Source organism: Bos indicus, chromosome 13, assembly GCF_029378745.1.
Source record: "Bos indicus isolate NIAB-ARS_2022 breed Sahiwal x Tharparkar chromosome 13, NIAB-ARS_B.indTharparkar_mat_pri_1.0, whole genome shotgun sequence".
In the NCBI taxonomy this organism is placed as follows: Eukaryota; Metazoa; Chordata; class Mammalia; order Artiodactyla; family Bovidae; genus Bos; species Bos indicus.
The window spans coordinates 63045248-63061732 of record NC_091772.1 but is presented as its reverse complement, the minus strand read 5'-3'; the positions used below and the strand labels follow the sequence as shown (position 1 = coordinate 63061732).

The window sequence follows — 16485 nt, the reverse complement described above, 5'->3', positions numbered from 1 at the left end:
ATCAAAAAACTTCTGTTCACAGTCACACAGTCCCCAAATGCATAATTTGTCTCCCCCCCACCCCAGAAGAGGCCAGCCTCTGTCTCTTATACAGTAAGCCCCTTGAAAGTTGGGGCCCATGGCTGTCTCAATTACTGCTATATTCCCAGTGCCAAGTCCAGTACACACTTGCTTATTTAACTTTTAAAAACCTGTTTAAGTCAACTCTCAGGCATTTGTTAGTGGGTTACAAAGAATTATTGAATTTTCCTAATAATGGAACAATTAGGTTAAAAAAATAAATCAGGATGGGAAATTAGAACCCAAACTTTTCAACTTGGATTTAAATCCAAATAAAAACAAGGTAAATGTTAGCTTTGCTTATAATGGGAGATAACTCAAAACACTCTTCTATTTTAAAATAATTTGTCATATGCCTTTATATTTTAAGCACAAAAGAAATTATACTGTGCAACAGCATTCATTACTCTACAACTTTTCATTACAACCACATAACAAGTATATTCTCAATTTTTTAAGTTTTAGAAATTTAAGAATATCTCTGCATTAAAAAACAAAGACAAGAGGGATAGACACTAAGAACTTATTTACATGATATGTTATGCATTTAGAACAGTCAAAACAACCTCAAAAAAAAAAAAAAAGGTTAGAGGACAAACTACTCAAAGGCAAGTGGCTGTTAGAAAAGGTACCAAATCAATTCAGTGGGGGACACCCAAGTAGGAAAAAAAATAAAATCTCCATTTTATGTCAGTCCATTCACAAACACAAGTGCAACATGGAGCTCAGACTAACACCCAGGGTCACAAAGTTCCTAGAAAAAGAACAGAAGAATATCTCGGTGACCATACGGTAAGCAAAGAATCCTTAGGCAGGTCACAAAAGAAAAAAAGCACAAACTATAAAAAAACTATTAAAAAATATTTAATTGATAAATTAGACTTTACGAAGTCAAGGTTTTCTATTCATCAAAAGATGTCATTAAGGGTTTCACTGATGGTCCAGTGGTTAAGAATTTGCCTTGCAATTCATGCCACATGCTGGGTGACGGACGACTACGCCCGTGCGCCACAACTACTGAAGCCCATGCACCGCAAGTAAAGAATAGCCTCTGTTCTCTGCAAGCAGAGAAAGCCAAAATGCAGCAACAAAGACCTAGCACCACCAAAAACAGGGAATTTTTTAAAAAGACATCATTAAGATAATGGACAGATGGGCCATGCATAACACAAACTATTTAAAGCTCACATATCTAACAAGGGACTCATATCTAGAATGCACACAGAACTCTGACAAATTAACAATAAAGACACAAATAATCTACATTTTGACAATGGGATTTGAATATAGATTGTGCAAATGGAATAGATTAATATATCTTCACAAAGGGAGACGTAGCAAAGTCCAATATATACATGTGGCCAACATCATTAATCAAGGAAAAGCACATTAAAATCACAAGGAGCTACCAAAAATAAACTCACTAAAATTGCTAAAAAAGATGAAATGGTAAGGATATGAACCATATGAAATTCTCACAAATTGCTGGGCGAAGTGTAAATGGTACAACCACTTTGGACTACTAAAGAACTATTTAGCAGTTTCCTATAATGTTAAATGGGCTTCCCTGATGGCTCAGTGGTAATCTGCCTGCAATGCAGGTTAGATCCCTGAGTTGGGAAGATCCCCTGGAAAAGGAAATGGCAACGCATTCCAGTATTCTCACCTGGGAAACCCCATGGACAGAGGAGCCTTGTGGGCTACAGTCCACGACGTCACAAAAGAGTCAGACAGGACTGAGCGACTAAACAACAACAAACATGCATACATCTACTCAAGAGTATATTTACAAAATTATATAGACATTTATAGGAGCCAGAACTGGAGACAACTCAAATGTCCATCAATAGGTAACTAATTGAAATCTACCCAACGGAATACTACATTAAACATTAAAAACAAATGATCCATTGATTTATGCAATTACATGTATGAAACTCAAAACCAGAATAATCAGACATAGAAGAATACACACTGCATGACTCCATTTAATGGAAATACAAGAGAAGAAGTGAGATACTGGTTATAGGAGATACATAGAAATTTTCTGGTAAATTAAAATGTTCTAAAATTGAAGACTATAGTTCCACAATGGAGAAGGAAATGTCAACCCGCTCCAGTATTCTTGCCAAGAGAATCCCGTGGTCAGAAGAGCCTGGTGGGCTGCAGTCCACAGGGTTGCACAGAGTTGGACACGACTGGAGCGACTTAGCATGCATGCATACATTAGAGAAGGAAATGGCAATCCACTCCAGTGTTCTTGCCTGGAGAATCCCAGGGACAGAGGAGCCTGGTGGGCTGCCATCTATGGAGTCGCACAGAGTTGGATACGACTGAAGCGACTTAGCAGCAGCAGCAGCATAGTTACACAAGAGTAGACAACTATTAAAAACTCAATGGACTGAACACAGTATCTGCACATTTTATGTTAATCAAATCTATTTTAAAATCAGCAAGAAAGGATCCTACTACCTATTCCACTGCCCACTCTAAGGACAGGTTCTGCATGCAGATGTTATGATATCTTCTTGGCATGTGGAAACCACTCAGACTGTCTCTGTACATCAAGTCTCTGTACATCTATCAGAGGGTCTTTCACATCTTTTGCTCAGCCAGCTTATGACACCCTTGCAATTTCCTTAAGTATGTCACCCTGAAGAGTGAGCCTGATAATCGGCTGCCACTCTTGCATTCTGACTGACCAGCATTCACTCCTAATCAATAACAGATGTGGGAATGGTGCCAAGATAGACCTTATGCCAAAGTAACAATTTTTTCTCCTGTTCAAGAGCAAATACCTTTCTTTAAACTCTAAGTCATCAAATGACATCTGGAAATAACACTACAATGCCATGTGTTTGGCCCCTTTGGATGATAGCTGTAGGCAATGCAAGCAGAGAGTTGCTATGCCAGCCTTGTGATGCTGCAGAATATAGCAACTCCACAGCCTTGCAATATGGATAAAGTGCTGAAAGCTCAAAGGGAAACTAACAAATGGGTGCACACAGAAGTTCATTTAATAAAATTCCCCTATGGTTCTTTTAACAAGTAAATAGTTGTTGTTTATCTCATTTCCAATTCAACTTAGGCCCCAGTTATCTATTCTTAGATGTGACTTCTCAATTCTTTACTACTCTCCTAGGATCTATTTTTAAAAACTAATTATTTCCAAGGAAAACAATACTCTTAAGTAAATTCAATCACATAAACTGCTTTGACAACATTACAGTTTTAGAGGTGTGGAAAAACCTGAATTAGGTGTACGAACACCAAAGTAGTCAGCTATAAAGGAAAGGAGTGGGGCAGGAGAGAGGTCATGTACTTTTGATCTTACCTTGTTTTTTCTGTAACAGTTTGCATTATTCTTACATTAACTTGTGATATTTTGATGTTATCTGTATCATGCAGCCATCCACTTTAACAATGGATATAAACATAAGCAACTGATAACAAAGGAAAACTGATTTAAAAGCCTTCAGATGCCCATGTTCATGGGCATCTGATTTCTTAATTCATACTGATAAGGAATCAGGTTTCCAATTTATCCAATATATTGAGTTCAGCCAGGCTTTCTTGCTCGAAAGGAGAAGTCAGGAAGCAAATTTTGGCAACAATAATATCTCCCATTACCCTCTATTTTCATTTGTAAATGACAACATAATATTTATTATGTGCAAAGAATTGTACTGAGCATTCTATAAATATTTTCTTTATGCAACACCACCAAAATGACAGGAAAAACCATCATCATTACTCAATAGAAACTAAGGCTCTGGGGAAGTTACACTATGCTCAATGCCATATACAGTAGTTAGGAAGTGACAGCTTGGGAGTTCCCTGCTGGCCTAGTGGTTAGGACTCTGGGCTTTCACGACTGTGGCCTGGGTTCAATCCCTGGTTGGGGAATTGAAGTCCTACAAGCTGTGTGTCAAGAACACTACCCACTCCCTACCCCAAAAGAAACCATAGCTCTGCTGGACTCCAGAGACCATAACTATAACATAAGAAATCTAAACTGAAAGATGCTGGAAGAACGAATTATTAAAAGGCTCAATGAATTTTGCACACTGTAACAAAGTATTGAATACAATAAATGAACACTCATCACAGCACACAGACTTCATATTCTTCTAGAGTACTTGACATCCTCACAATTGTATGATGGTAACTATAAAGCATCTGTAGCTGAAGTGGGTCCTGGGGAAGTGAGACTGAAAAGTAAAAGTTATTATGTAGGAACCCATTTACGTCTTCAGCCAAAATCAGAGAGGCTTCTGATAAAAGACGACCCCCCACCCAAAAAAAAAGAGCTCAAAGAATTAAGAAAAAATAAATGTCCTAGACCCTCATGTACTACCTGACATCTACTCATGATAAAACAGGAAAGAAATTGTTTTATTTCCATGTAACAAATTACCACAAATTTAGCAGATTAAAACATATGCACTGATTATCTCATTAAAAAAATTTTTTTTCAGGATTTTGAAACTGTTAACTCCACACCAAGATCATCCTTTTCCTCCTAAAACAACTCCTCAAAACTAACAATCCAATAAGCCCTTTTCTTCACTATTTTCTAAAATATTCAAGTGTGTGTGTGTGTGTGTGTGTGAATCTCTGTCTTATATGACTCTTTGCAACCCCATGGACTGGAGCCTGCCAGGCTTCTCCGTCCATGGGATTTTCCAGGCAAGAATACTGGAGTGGGTTGCCATTTCCATCGTCAGGGGTTCTTCCCATCCCAGGGATCGAACCTGGGTCTCCTGCATTGCAGGTGGGTGCTTTTACCATCTGAGCTACTAGGGAAGCCCAAATTTCAAGTACCTTTACAAAAATGGATAAATACAATGTTCAGATAGAAATATAAAGGGTCAACAGCCATTACCACTCATTGAAATGACTCTTTTATCAATGATACCCTAAAACATAACCAAGTATTGTGTTTTCCAAGAGAGTCTGAAAGATAGAACAGATCAAAAGCAACTAGAAAACAAAATCTCTTTGGCAAGTATCACAGTGATGCAATTAGCACCTACTCATCTGTTAAGATAGCTCAATCTTATTCTGGCATTAAACTAAAATTGGTACAAGGAAGATGGAATAAACATAGCAATAAATGAACTGGGACAACTACCAACTATGGAATCTCATGGACAACTCTACCTAACACAGAGTAGAGGTCCTAGTGACATATTCTTGTATATACTTATATAGTCCCATTTCTCCTCCAGACTCAGTGATTCCTCACCAAGTGTGAGCAGGTACGTAAATACACTGTGACCAATGACTAGAGCTGCAGCTTGCAGATGTCAGACTGTTAGCTCTGGGATCGGCAACCATGCCGTCTGCTTTGCTGAGTCCCCCCTGGTCACTGCCCTAGCAGTCCGCACTCCAGCTGTGCCCAGAGGTTCTTCCTCTTGGACAGCACCCTCTGTAATTAAGCAAAGAACAAAAACTGTATCTAGGAACTGACAGTCATCACAGAGGGATTTCTCTTCAGGATTCTATTCCTGCTTCTTAATGACCTGGAAAACAAAAATGCTGATATGATGATGATGTCTCAGCTTTCTCCTCCATAAAAATAAAAAGACTACCACCTGTTTTTTATTTCCTGCCCCTGGGGAGCTGTTATGGGGGGATAAAAAGCTTTGAAAATTAAAAGCACAACACAAATATAAGTCTGGATTAGAGTAGGGACTGAATCCAAACAACATAAATGGAAAGTAAATGGGCATTTTGGCAGGGCAGATAACTGTATCTGCCATTAGAGCAAACTTCTTACGTTTCAAAATCTTCTTATACAGTAAGAGGAGCAAGATCTCTGACAGAAATTGAAGATGCATAAAGGCGGCAAACAGGCTGTCCTCTCTCCCTAAACTGCCCTGTCTTCCCTGTTCTCAGGAACTCTGTCCTCCCAGATACTCCTCAACTGCAACTTGACAGAATTAAACTTTCCCACAGCTGCACTCTCACGACTCCTTATAAGCACTGATAAGATGTCATTTGTTGTACTGTACCACCTAACTTTTTTTTGTGTGCCCATCTCTCTCCACTAGCCCATGTGAGTTCTTTTGAGCTCTTCATTGTCATATCTGATACACGCTATAGACCATAACTCTTTCCTAACTTCAGCTAACTAAAATGCAGCGTTGGCGGGGGGGTGGGGAGGAGGGTTCCCTGGTGCCTAGGATCCTGGGTTTTCACTGCCATGGCATGGCCTGGGTTTAATTTCTGGTTGGGGAACTGAGATCCTGCAAGCCACACAGAGCAGCCAAAAAAAGAAAGAAAGAAAAGCAGTATAAGAATCTTTCTATAAGGCAGTTTCCCCAGCTGTGTGGCAAGGCACACTGGAGAGGTATGAATGGTCATGAGTGTACTGAGGTATGATTTACTCAGCCTGGGATGGCCAATCAGAATTGATCAGTTTCTCTGTGTGCTATGATGTGAAAAGGTTAGAAAGCACTATACAGATTAAAGATTTAATTTTTAAAAAGATTAAGTAAACAAGTAGGGTTAAACATTACACAAAGAGTAACATCAACTGAGACATCAAGAAAAAATACAATTACTAGAGTAATTGCTTCACATACTGTTCACTAGAAAATAAATGTTTCAGAACATGGCATCAGGTTAAGTATTATATCCTGAAAGAGAAAAATAACGCAGCTACCTTGTGTAGCAGTCAGTCTGTGTAAACACCATATGGTCTGCTAATTCAATCAAAAAGAACTCTAGGATTTACTTTTTCATCTTGCAGGAAAAAACTGAAAATAAAGTTGCTAGAAATATTTAGAAATTATTTTGCCACCCCCAAATATCTAACAAAATACATACAGTACCGAAGGTTTATTCACCCTTTTAAACCTCCTTTTTTTTTAAAATTTTTATTTATTTTATTTTATTTTTAAACTTTACAATATTGTATTAGTTTTGCCAAATATCAAAATGAATCCACCACAGGTATACCTGTGTTCCCCATCCTGAACCCTCCTCCCTCCTCCCTCCCCATACCCTCCCTCTGGGTTGTCCCAGTGCACCAGCCCCAAGCATCCAGTATCCTGCCATGGAACCTGGACTGGCGACTCTAACCTCCCTTTTTCATAAAACCCTTCATAGGCTGCATTTAAAACAACAACTGATTGGCTCAGTCTTTTCATTTATATTTTAAAACCAATCATTACTTTGCATCCTCCACCCACTCCCTGCCAAGTTCAAATCCTCTGGCCCTCTCTACTCCATCTACAACAAACAAAATACAGACCTTCATCATCTCTTGCCTATACTACACCCATCATCTCAAAATGGTCTTCTCAACCCTAAGATTACCCTCATGAAATTCACCTTTTGCCCAGAAGTCTCCATCATCAAAAATGACAAACAAGTTATACTTTCCTGCTTTAAAATTTTTTTAAAGGAATCTTAATCTCATTTTCTACAGATTATGTTGTATAATCTAGACATCAGTCTTATATACTTCTGAACTCTAAGTTTACTGGGACTCTTCACCTTTTCCAAAAGAAGTGACCTGGGTATCATCTTTTCATGACACACCTTCCCAGATTCACTAAGCCAGGATAAAAGGCTCTCCTAAGCATGTATCCTCTATCCAGATGATGAGAAGTCAACACCTAGGGGTTTTCCTTTTCGTTTTAGCTAAACGTTTAATGCAGCGCTGAGCGGCAAGAACTTAATTCCACTTAGGATACTTGTCCAAAATCCTTGGCTCTTAATCTGCCTTCTTTTTAATCTTTCATTGTATGCCACTTCAAACCCCATTTGGATATACATGAATGTCAAAGCAAAAAGACATTGCAAGTTGTTTCTAAAGAAGAGTATATTTCTGTTATTAAATTACTCCCCAACTATTTATGAATGTTTCACACGCACCAAGACCTATACTTCTTAAAGGCTCACTCCAAATACTTTAGGCTCTTATTTGGTGAGTCCTTGCTGCTGCTGCTGCTAAGTCGCTTCAGTCGTGTCCGACTCTCTGCGACCCCATAGATGGCAGCGCACTAGGCTCCTCTGTCCCTGCGATTCTCCAGGCAAGAATACTGGAGTGGGTTGCCATTTTCTTCTCCAATGCATGAAAGTAAAAAGTGAAAGTGAAATCACTCAGTCGTGTCCGACTCTTAGCGACCCCATGGACTGCAGCCTACCAGGCTCCTCTGTCCATGGGATTTTCCAGGCAAGAGTACTGGAGTGGGGTGCCGTTGCCTTCTCCGTTGATGAGTCCTTGCCTATGCTCAAAAAGATGAACACAACTTCACAGAGTCAAGACTGTACTCCATAAACAACTATCATCTTCAATCTTCATGATAATAAGTACTCAAAAAGTGAGAGGCACAACGTGCCGCAAAAAAATGCTGAACTTTTATATTTATTACCTTTGCATTCTCAAAACCATTACCTTCTCAGCAGGGACCTTCCTTAACTACCCTTTACACACACACCCACACCCACTCTCCTTAACTACCCTTGACACACACACACACACCTGCCTCAACTTAGCCTGGATCTTCTTAAACTCTTTCCCTTATTCCTTAGCACTTCCCATTTTTGTAACATATATTTCAGACATTTTAAATATATACAACATATATAGTTGAGGTCACATATATTACTTATTAAACAACTTTACCATTTGTCTCTCCCAGTAGAATTTAATTTCCACAAGGGCAGGGTCTTTGCTTCATTCACTGATATAACTTTAATGCCTAGAAGAGTCCCTGGGCACACGATGGGTACTTAACAAGTATTTAAATGGATGGATGAATAACAAGGAGAACAAATGTGACAATTATTTGAAAGCACTCTTCTCTCAAAATTCAATACACTGACAAATTCAGAAAACTCAATTTACATCCAAATCATAATCAAATCATCTCCTGTCTATCTCCCAAGTCATGAACATAATCCAAACTTATTTTTTACTTCTGGCCTTGTTGCTTTCAGTCATCCCCCCCAGATAGCTCCTTCTCCTTATCACAGGAAGAATAACCCTCATAAAGTATTAATCAGACCACATTACAACCCCACTGATAGCCCTTTCACTATTACGAACAAGATCCAAATTCCTCACCCTGATTTACAAAGTTCTACAGGAGCTGTCTCCCTATTTCTCTAACTTCTTTATCCTTTTCTCTTCATCTGTGCGTGCATGCTCAGTAAGTAGCTCAGTTGTGTCCAACTCTTTGCAACCCTAAGGACTACAGCCCGCTGGGCTCCTCTGTCCATGGGATTTTTCAGGCAAGAATGCCGGAGTAGGTTGCCATTTCCTTCTCCAGGGGATCCTTTCAACTCGGAAACCAAACCCATGTCTCATGTGTCTCTTGCATTGCAGGCGGATTCTTTATTGCTAAGCCATCTAGGGAAGCCCTTCTTATCATCTACTCCATTTTAACTACACTGGCCACTTTTCTACTCTTTAAACGTATCAAACTCATTCACTAAGAGTTAACTCGCTGGAAAACACCCTGATGCTGGTGATAGATTGAAGGCAGGAGGAGAAGGGGATGACAGAAGATGAGATGGTTGGATGGCATCACCGATTCAATGGACGTCAGTTTGAGCCAACTTCAGGAAATAGTGAGGGACAAGGAAGCCTGGTGTGTTGCAGTCCATGGGCTCCCAAAGAGTCAGACACAACCGAGCAACTGAACAACGTTACCAAGTAAGAGAATATTTTCAGATTGAATTCAAACAAAATCTGCATATTTCATAAGAGTCATGTTAAAACCATAATAATACTGAAAGGTTAAGAAAAAATCATTAAAAAAAGACAAATGAATTAGCAATATTAATACTGGAGAAAACAGATTTTAATAAAAAAGCACTATTGGGGACAAAAAAGATCATTATCTAAATGATAAAGAAATGAGTCCTAAGGAAAATATGATGATCCTGGACAAAGTATGTACACAACAACACAGGTTCAAAAACAAAATCTGACAGAACTGCAAAGAGAAACTGAAAACACAGTGGAAAGTGTTAACACATCTTTCTAAAAACTAATAAAATTGGGAAATTACTACAGCTGCAGTATACTTGAGCAACACAGTCAGCAAGTCTGCCATGTGGAAACAGTCATGAGGCAGCAAGATGAGAGGATCCTGGAGTTCAAAAGACAAACATGACTTAAAGTGTAACTTTAGGAGTCATCAGCATATAGATGGGAGTAAAGCTACAGGAAGATGACATAGAAGGATGCAGTTAAAGGATATTAAACAATCACCCTCAAAAAGGCAGGAAATATGCAGTGTGGGATATTCTCTCATGTCTGTCCTCACACTGCCCATAATTACAGTTATCCTATTAACTGTATATATTGTGTATGCAAAATATGAGGGGAAAAAATTAAGTGGTACATTAAAATGTAACAAACCAAGAAAGCTGAACGACCTTCAAAAACGTGCACGAAAGTGTTTAAAACAGACTCCCAAAATTAAAGTTCCCAAGGCCAATCACAGGTTCTCTTGCCCCCCTTCCAGATACACCTTTAAAAAAAAAAAAAAAAAAAAGATTCTGGTTGCACTGATTTTCGGTGCTGTGTGAGGGCTTTCTCTAGCTATGGCAAGCGGGGGCTACTCTTCACTTTGGTGCACAGGTGTCTCATTGCAGTGGCTTCTCTTGTTGCAGTGCACAGGCTCTAGGCAGCCCAGGCTTCAACAGTTGCAGAACTTGGGCTCAGGAGTTGCGGCACATGGGTCTAGTTGTTCCGTGGCATGTGGAATCTTCTGGACCAGGGATCGAACCCATGTCTCCTGCTTTGGCAGGTGTATTCCTATCCACTGTACCATCAGGGAAGTCCCTGATACATTTTTTAAAAATTAGGTGTAAGAGTTTGTTCCCTTAGCTGAGTGCCTCCCTTAGAGAGTGCCTCATATTCTTCACCTAGGCATCTCAGTTGCCTTACCCCAATCCCAGTCCTGTTGAAGAATCTCTATCATAAATGTGATCTGAGCAATACAAGCATACATGGTCACTTGCCATGCTTTTCTACTTGGGGCAACCCAAGAACACTGCTTTTGAAATCACAGTTCTCATTCAAAAACAAAGCCAGTGCCAGCTTCATCATGGCATTGGACCCGTGAATGGTATAGGACAATTTACATCATTAAAAGGGATGAACAGAAAATTTATCTCATACTAGATGGCAAATCTCTTTTATTTTTTTATTGAAGGATAATTGCTTTACAGAATTTTGTTGTTTTCTGTCAAACCTCAACATGAATCAGCCATAGGTACGCATATATCCCTTCCCTTTTGAACCTCCTTCCCATGTCCCTCTCCATCCCACCCCTCCAGGTTGATACAGAGATCCTGTTTGAGTTTCCTGAGCGATATAGCAAATTCCAGCTGGCTATCTATTTTACATATGGTTGCAAATCTCTAAGACAGTAGAAGAAGAATCATATTTCTCTCTTCAGAAAGGCCACTAAAGGAAAATTCTGTTCTTCCAGAGCATCAAGAAGAAAAACTAATAAAGGAAGAAAAACTAAGAATACATACGCACACTCCAAGACAGTAACATCTGCCATGCTTACAATCAGCCTTAACTTTTACTAGCCCCACACTTAATTTGGAGTCAGAAGACTCAGTTTCAAACCTCAATCCTCTCCTTTCTTGATCTCTCTAACCTTCTATTTCTTCATTCCTTAAGTGAGGGACAAATCTAAACGCGCTCCAGAGACTCTTCAAAAATGACAAATCATAAACCATTCTAAACACAATCATACAGCTTGACTTGGAGCCTTGCCTCCAAAGGAGCTATCCGGTAAAATGTTGGCTGCCAGGGCCTCCAGGAACTTTTCAAGCTCCAAATTCCTGAAGAGAAAGGAAAAGGAAAAAAGGAAGAAATGCAAAACGACACTTCTCCAACAGAAATGGCTTTATGTTCTGTAATTACTTATGTTATAAGCACCACAAAGCTAAATTTGAAACACTGAAATTGGTACTTTATATATCAGATTAAATAACTTAATTTGAAATATTATAAACTCAAGAGTTTACCTTAAGACTGAGTTGACACATCTAAATAATCAGCAGTCAAAATACCTTAGTCAATTATCCCCGCCTTGATTTTTCTGAGTTGTTTACTTGTAAAGGCCACCAGGACCAGATTCTCTTTACTGATAAGGGTAGTGACTTTGTCCATGTAACAATTTTGATTTAGGGTTTTAAGTCTGGTAACTTGTTATACATTATAATCTTGATTTAGTCCAATAACCAAAATAGAACACTTAATTTATTGATGAAGGAAGAAAAGCCCAGGAAGCCAATCTCCCCTCTGTGGTATTTATTGGAGTAAATAAACTGGAATAAAAATTTGTGCAAACATAGTGGGGCAAACAACAAAATGATACAAAATTAGAGGACTTAGCTAGTTCTAAATGTGTGCAGTTTTCCACAAAATATATTATTATTTAAAACTAGGTCCCTTTACTAACATCCTGCCTGCCCTGACTAAATTTAATAAACCAAAGAGCAGATGACCAAAATGTTTGTGTCCCCCCACCCCCACCCTAGGGGCCTACTGGGCCATGGTTTGCTTGAATGTTATGGGTGTGGTATGAAATATTTAAAGCAATGACTAAAATTTTCCATAAAAGCCCATCCAAAATCTAAAAGCTTTCCTACTCAGAAAGATTCTTCTCCAGACATTTAAAAGATTTACTATTCCACAATGACATTCTGGTTTTTTACATTTAATATTTACGTAGGAGGTGGTAAAGGGGGAGAAAGAGGGCATAATTAGTTTTGCTTGTAAAACGTTCATCACAGTTGTAGTGCCAACTGAGCTATACAGCCTATTGGGGGTCTAATAGATTTCAGGGTATTACACTTTGAGTAATAGAGGTGGGGGTTGTGGTGGAAATCAATAAATGGCTACTACTTCTTTGCACAGACCCATATGGAAGTAATCAAGCGCAAGGGTGGCAGCTGGGGCCAATAACAGTCACCTGCAGTTGAGGGACATGGGGGTTTCAGATGGGTTTTTAATGCTAATTTCCTACAGAAACAATGAGCTAGAAAGAGCAGAGTAACAGACGAGGCCGGATGAAGAGAGACCAGCCAGAACAATGGCTGCACCTGGTGTTGGGAGCAGAGGGACAGAGCCGGCACGCGCCCGCCGGCAGCAGAGGGCACATCTGTCACCCTCAAAGAGGCCCATCCCCCAGCTCTTCCAGCAGGGCAAGTAACCAAGGTCCCTAAGCACTAACAGCTTGCCACACAGCAACAGGTTTGAGTTAAGGCTGATGCATTCTCTCTACACACCCTTCTCCCATGACTAAGAATTAGTTAAGGAAGCAGGGCTGGCTCCCTGTCAGCTTGAAGCGAGGCTTATTAAAAATGCAAGAAACACATTTTAACTGCAACTTCGATGTTAGGGGAACTGAGAAAAATCACATGGTAAGGTAAATCTGATTGAGTATTTATGCTGCTAGTATCATGCTTGCTACTTTCTAACTTAATTCTTACAGCCCACAATAATAGCTACCTTTATTCCCATTTTACAAGGCAAAAAACTGGGGGTCAGTAGTGATGGTTAAATTTGCTCATGGTTACACAGTCTAATGCCAAAGCCTACATATCTTTTCACTGACTTTCCCCCACCTCTCCTAACTAGCATAACCAAATGAAAATACATACCCTAATTACTCCAGAACTTCAGCTATGAGAAGCAACTGGAGACATATGCACATATATATTCCATATAGACCTGCACTCCACCTTGCCAGGCGTCTCTAACAAGCTGCTCAAGACTGAATGATAACAGGATTTCTGCTAGCCATTGCTTTAAACAAAGCACAAAGAGTGGCTTTTGCAAGTTTTGGCATGCTTGAGAAAAGTAAATCCATATGCATTTTAAGTTCCCCAGCATAAATATGACGCCACATAGATCTTAAAAGGTAAACACTGTTTGGAAAGCCCATCAACCAGTGAGAATATAAAAACCCAGTTATAGTGGGTTGTTTTTCTGCAAGACACAGCCACTCCTAATTCCTGTATTTATTGACTTGAACTTGGAGGGAAAATTAAACAACTCACACAGTCCACCTAAGTAGAAACCTTTTAAATTATAGAGTTCTTGTATAAATCTTAAGTTTAAAAAGGGGGTAGGGGGTATCATGTATATAGATAATTATCTCAGAAAAAAACAATTACTCTTGGATTTGGAAAGGCAGCAACAACAGCTAGGCAAATTGAAAACACAGTAGAAATTAACACTGTGTAGTTATGTATCTGACAAAGTCTGAGTTAATGCACTTGGAGCTAATGAAAGGTGAACTTTTTCATCTATCCACTGTGCTTCTTCCAAAAAAAAAAAAATGAGGAGTCCAAGTTCTTCCTGTCCTTCTAAATTCTAACAAACGCTAACTCTTCTTGAAGATTCTCTTGATTGCCTGAGTTGGCAGTAATTTCCAGGACTTACTCATTTGAGTTCATTTTACTTCCTCTAGAAGACTTTTTATCTCTTACCATATTATCACACACAATGGGCAATGAAAAACTGTAAAATCAATGTCCTGGAAACTCAGGATACGATGCCAGTCCAAGCTCAGTTACCAACCAGGGTAATAAACGCTGGGCCAGGCTGACTTTTTACCACTCTATCACCCTTCCTCAACTTGCCTTATCTATAAAATAATGCAACTGACTAGATTATCCTTAAGATCCCTTTCAGTCCTAGCATTCTCAATAGGTATTCACTGGGGACTTATGAACATTACTGGCCTTAAAAAACCTTCAATGCATGATCCAACTAGACTTTCAGATCAACTTGAATTTTTCCAGTTACGTATAAAGTATATTCATTCAAACTTAAAAGCACTCTTCCTTTATGTTCCAAAGATGCAATTTAAATGTCATTATCTTCTTCTCTAGTTTACTGACATTATTGTTGTAAATACCTTCAACCCAACATGGCCCCTTGCTATAAAATAAGCCTTGGTTGGGTCATTCCCGGGGCTTCCCTGGTGGCTCAGAGGATAAAGCGTCTGCCTGCAATGCAGGAGACCCAGGTTCGATCCCTGGGTTGGGAAGATCCCCTGGAGAAGGAAATGGCAACCCACTCCAGTACTCTTGCCTGGAGAATCCCATGGACAGAGGAGCCTGGCGGGCTCCAGTCCACAGGGTCGAAAAGAGTCGGACATGACTGAGTGACTTCACTTTTTTTTTTTCAATATATATATATTTTTTAATTTAAATTTATTTATTTTAATTAGAGGCTAATTACTTTACAATATTGTATTGGTTTTGCCATACATCAACATGAATCTACCACGGGTGTACATGTGTTCTTTCTTTCTTTCTTTTGGGTCATTCCTGGAAGCCAATTTAGGTGGTTTCCTCTTTTTACAGTAAGAAAGTTTCTTGAAAGCTTTCACAGTCTTCAGAAAGATGAACATCTTCCATAAGATGTTACCGAAAAACCCAAATGAGCTTTTTGGCCAACCCAATACTATAATTTTCTCTAATATTCAAGTCAAAAATATTGGTTATTGCCTTAGTAAGAAGCAGCTATCCTCCTGAACTGTGTTGGCCCTAGCAGGGTATTTAATAAGCCACCCTTATTTGCAGTCAGAGTAACTCCACATATTAAAATGCATATTATTTATCGTTTCATATGCTTCTTGAAACTCTAGCATCAAAAGCATCCCTGGTAAGGACATGCGGCAGTATGAGAATGACTTCACAGTAGACCCTAACCTGTACTACACTTCAGCATTAAGTCTTTTTCTCTCCACTCAACCTAGGAGCACGTCATTTAGAGTACAATGAAAAGAGCTTGCTCACTGAAAGAGTATCAATTAAATTCAATATAAATCCTATACCCTCTCAAATATTCAAACAAGTCTCCAAAGATTCTGAACACCGGAACCTATCAAAAAAAGAAACTCGAAATTTGTTACTAAATCATTTAATCAACTGGGTGTAAGAGAATATGCATTTTAAAAGTTCATTTACAAAGTCTCCCCCCAGCTAAAGAAATCTGACTGCAAAACTGAAAGAAGAAAATGAACAGTATTGTACTAATACTGTGCTCTTAAAATAATTACCCAACTAACGTAAGTGAAGACTGAAGAATTTTTAAGGAATAAAGTGCTTTTTTAAGTTCCTATTTGCATTTTGAAAGAAAAGAAATACAATTTAAAGTTTTGTTCTGATATAATAAAACAGGTTCATTTGCATTACAATATTTAGAATACTTTCCAAATCATTTATAATCACAGTGAGAAAAAAAGATGGCATACAACATTTGTAACAGAAACAAATGATCTGGAAGGTAAGTAAAGTGAGAGGAAAGTACCCTGAAAACTACACAGATAAGATCTATTCTTAGTCTAAGAGCCTGAAGTTAAAAATGCAGAAGATTTAGGAGACAATCACAGCAAAATAATGAACATCTAGAAAGTTCTG

The 16485-nt window shown here is 38.9% G+C and overlaps 1 protein-coding gene and 1 non-coding gene across 7 annotated transcripts in view; one reads left to right on the top strand and one right to left on the bottom strand.

The window, feature by feature from the left end:
* The window catches only part of CBFA2T2 (CBFA2/RUNX1 partner transcriptional co-repressor 2), a 144007-nt gene that overhangs the window by 68736 nt on the left and 58786 nt on the right, over window positions 1–16485 (bottom strand). The window lies entirely within an intron of this gene.
* Window positions 15036–15107, top strand: TRNAC-GCA (transfer RNA cysteine (anticodon GCA)). Its single transcript has one exon. It is a non-coding gene; the product is annotated as a tRNA-Cys (tRNA).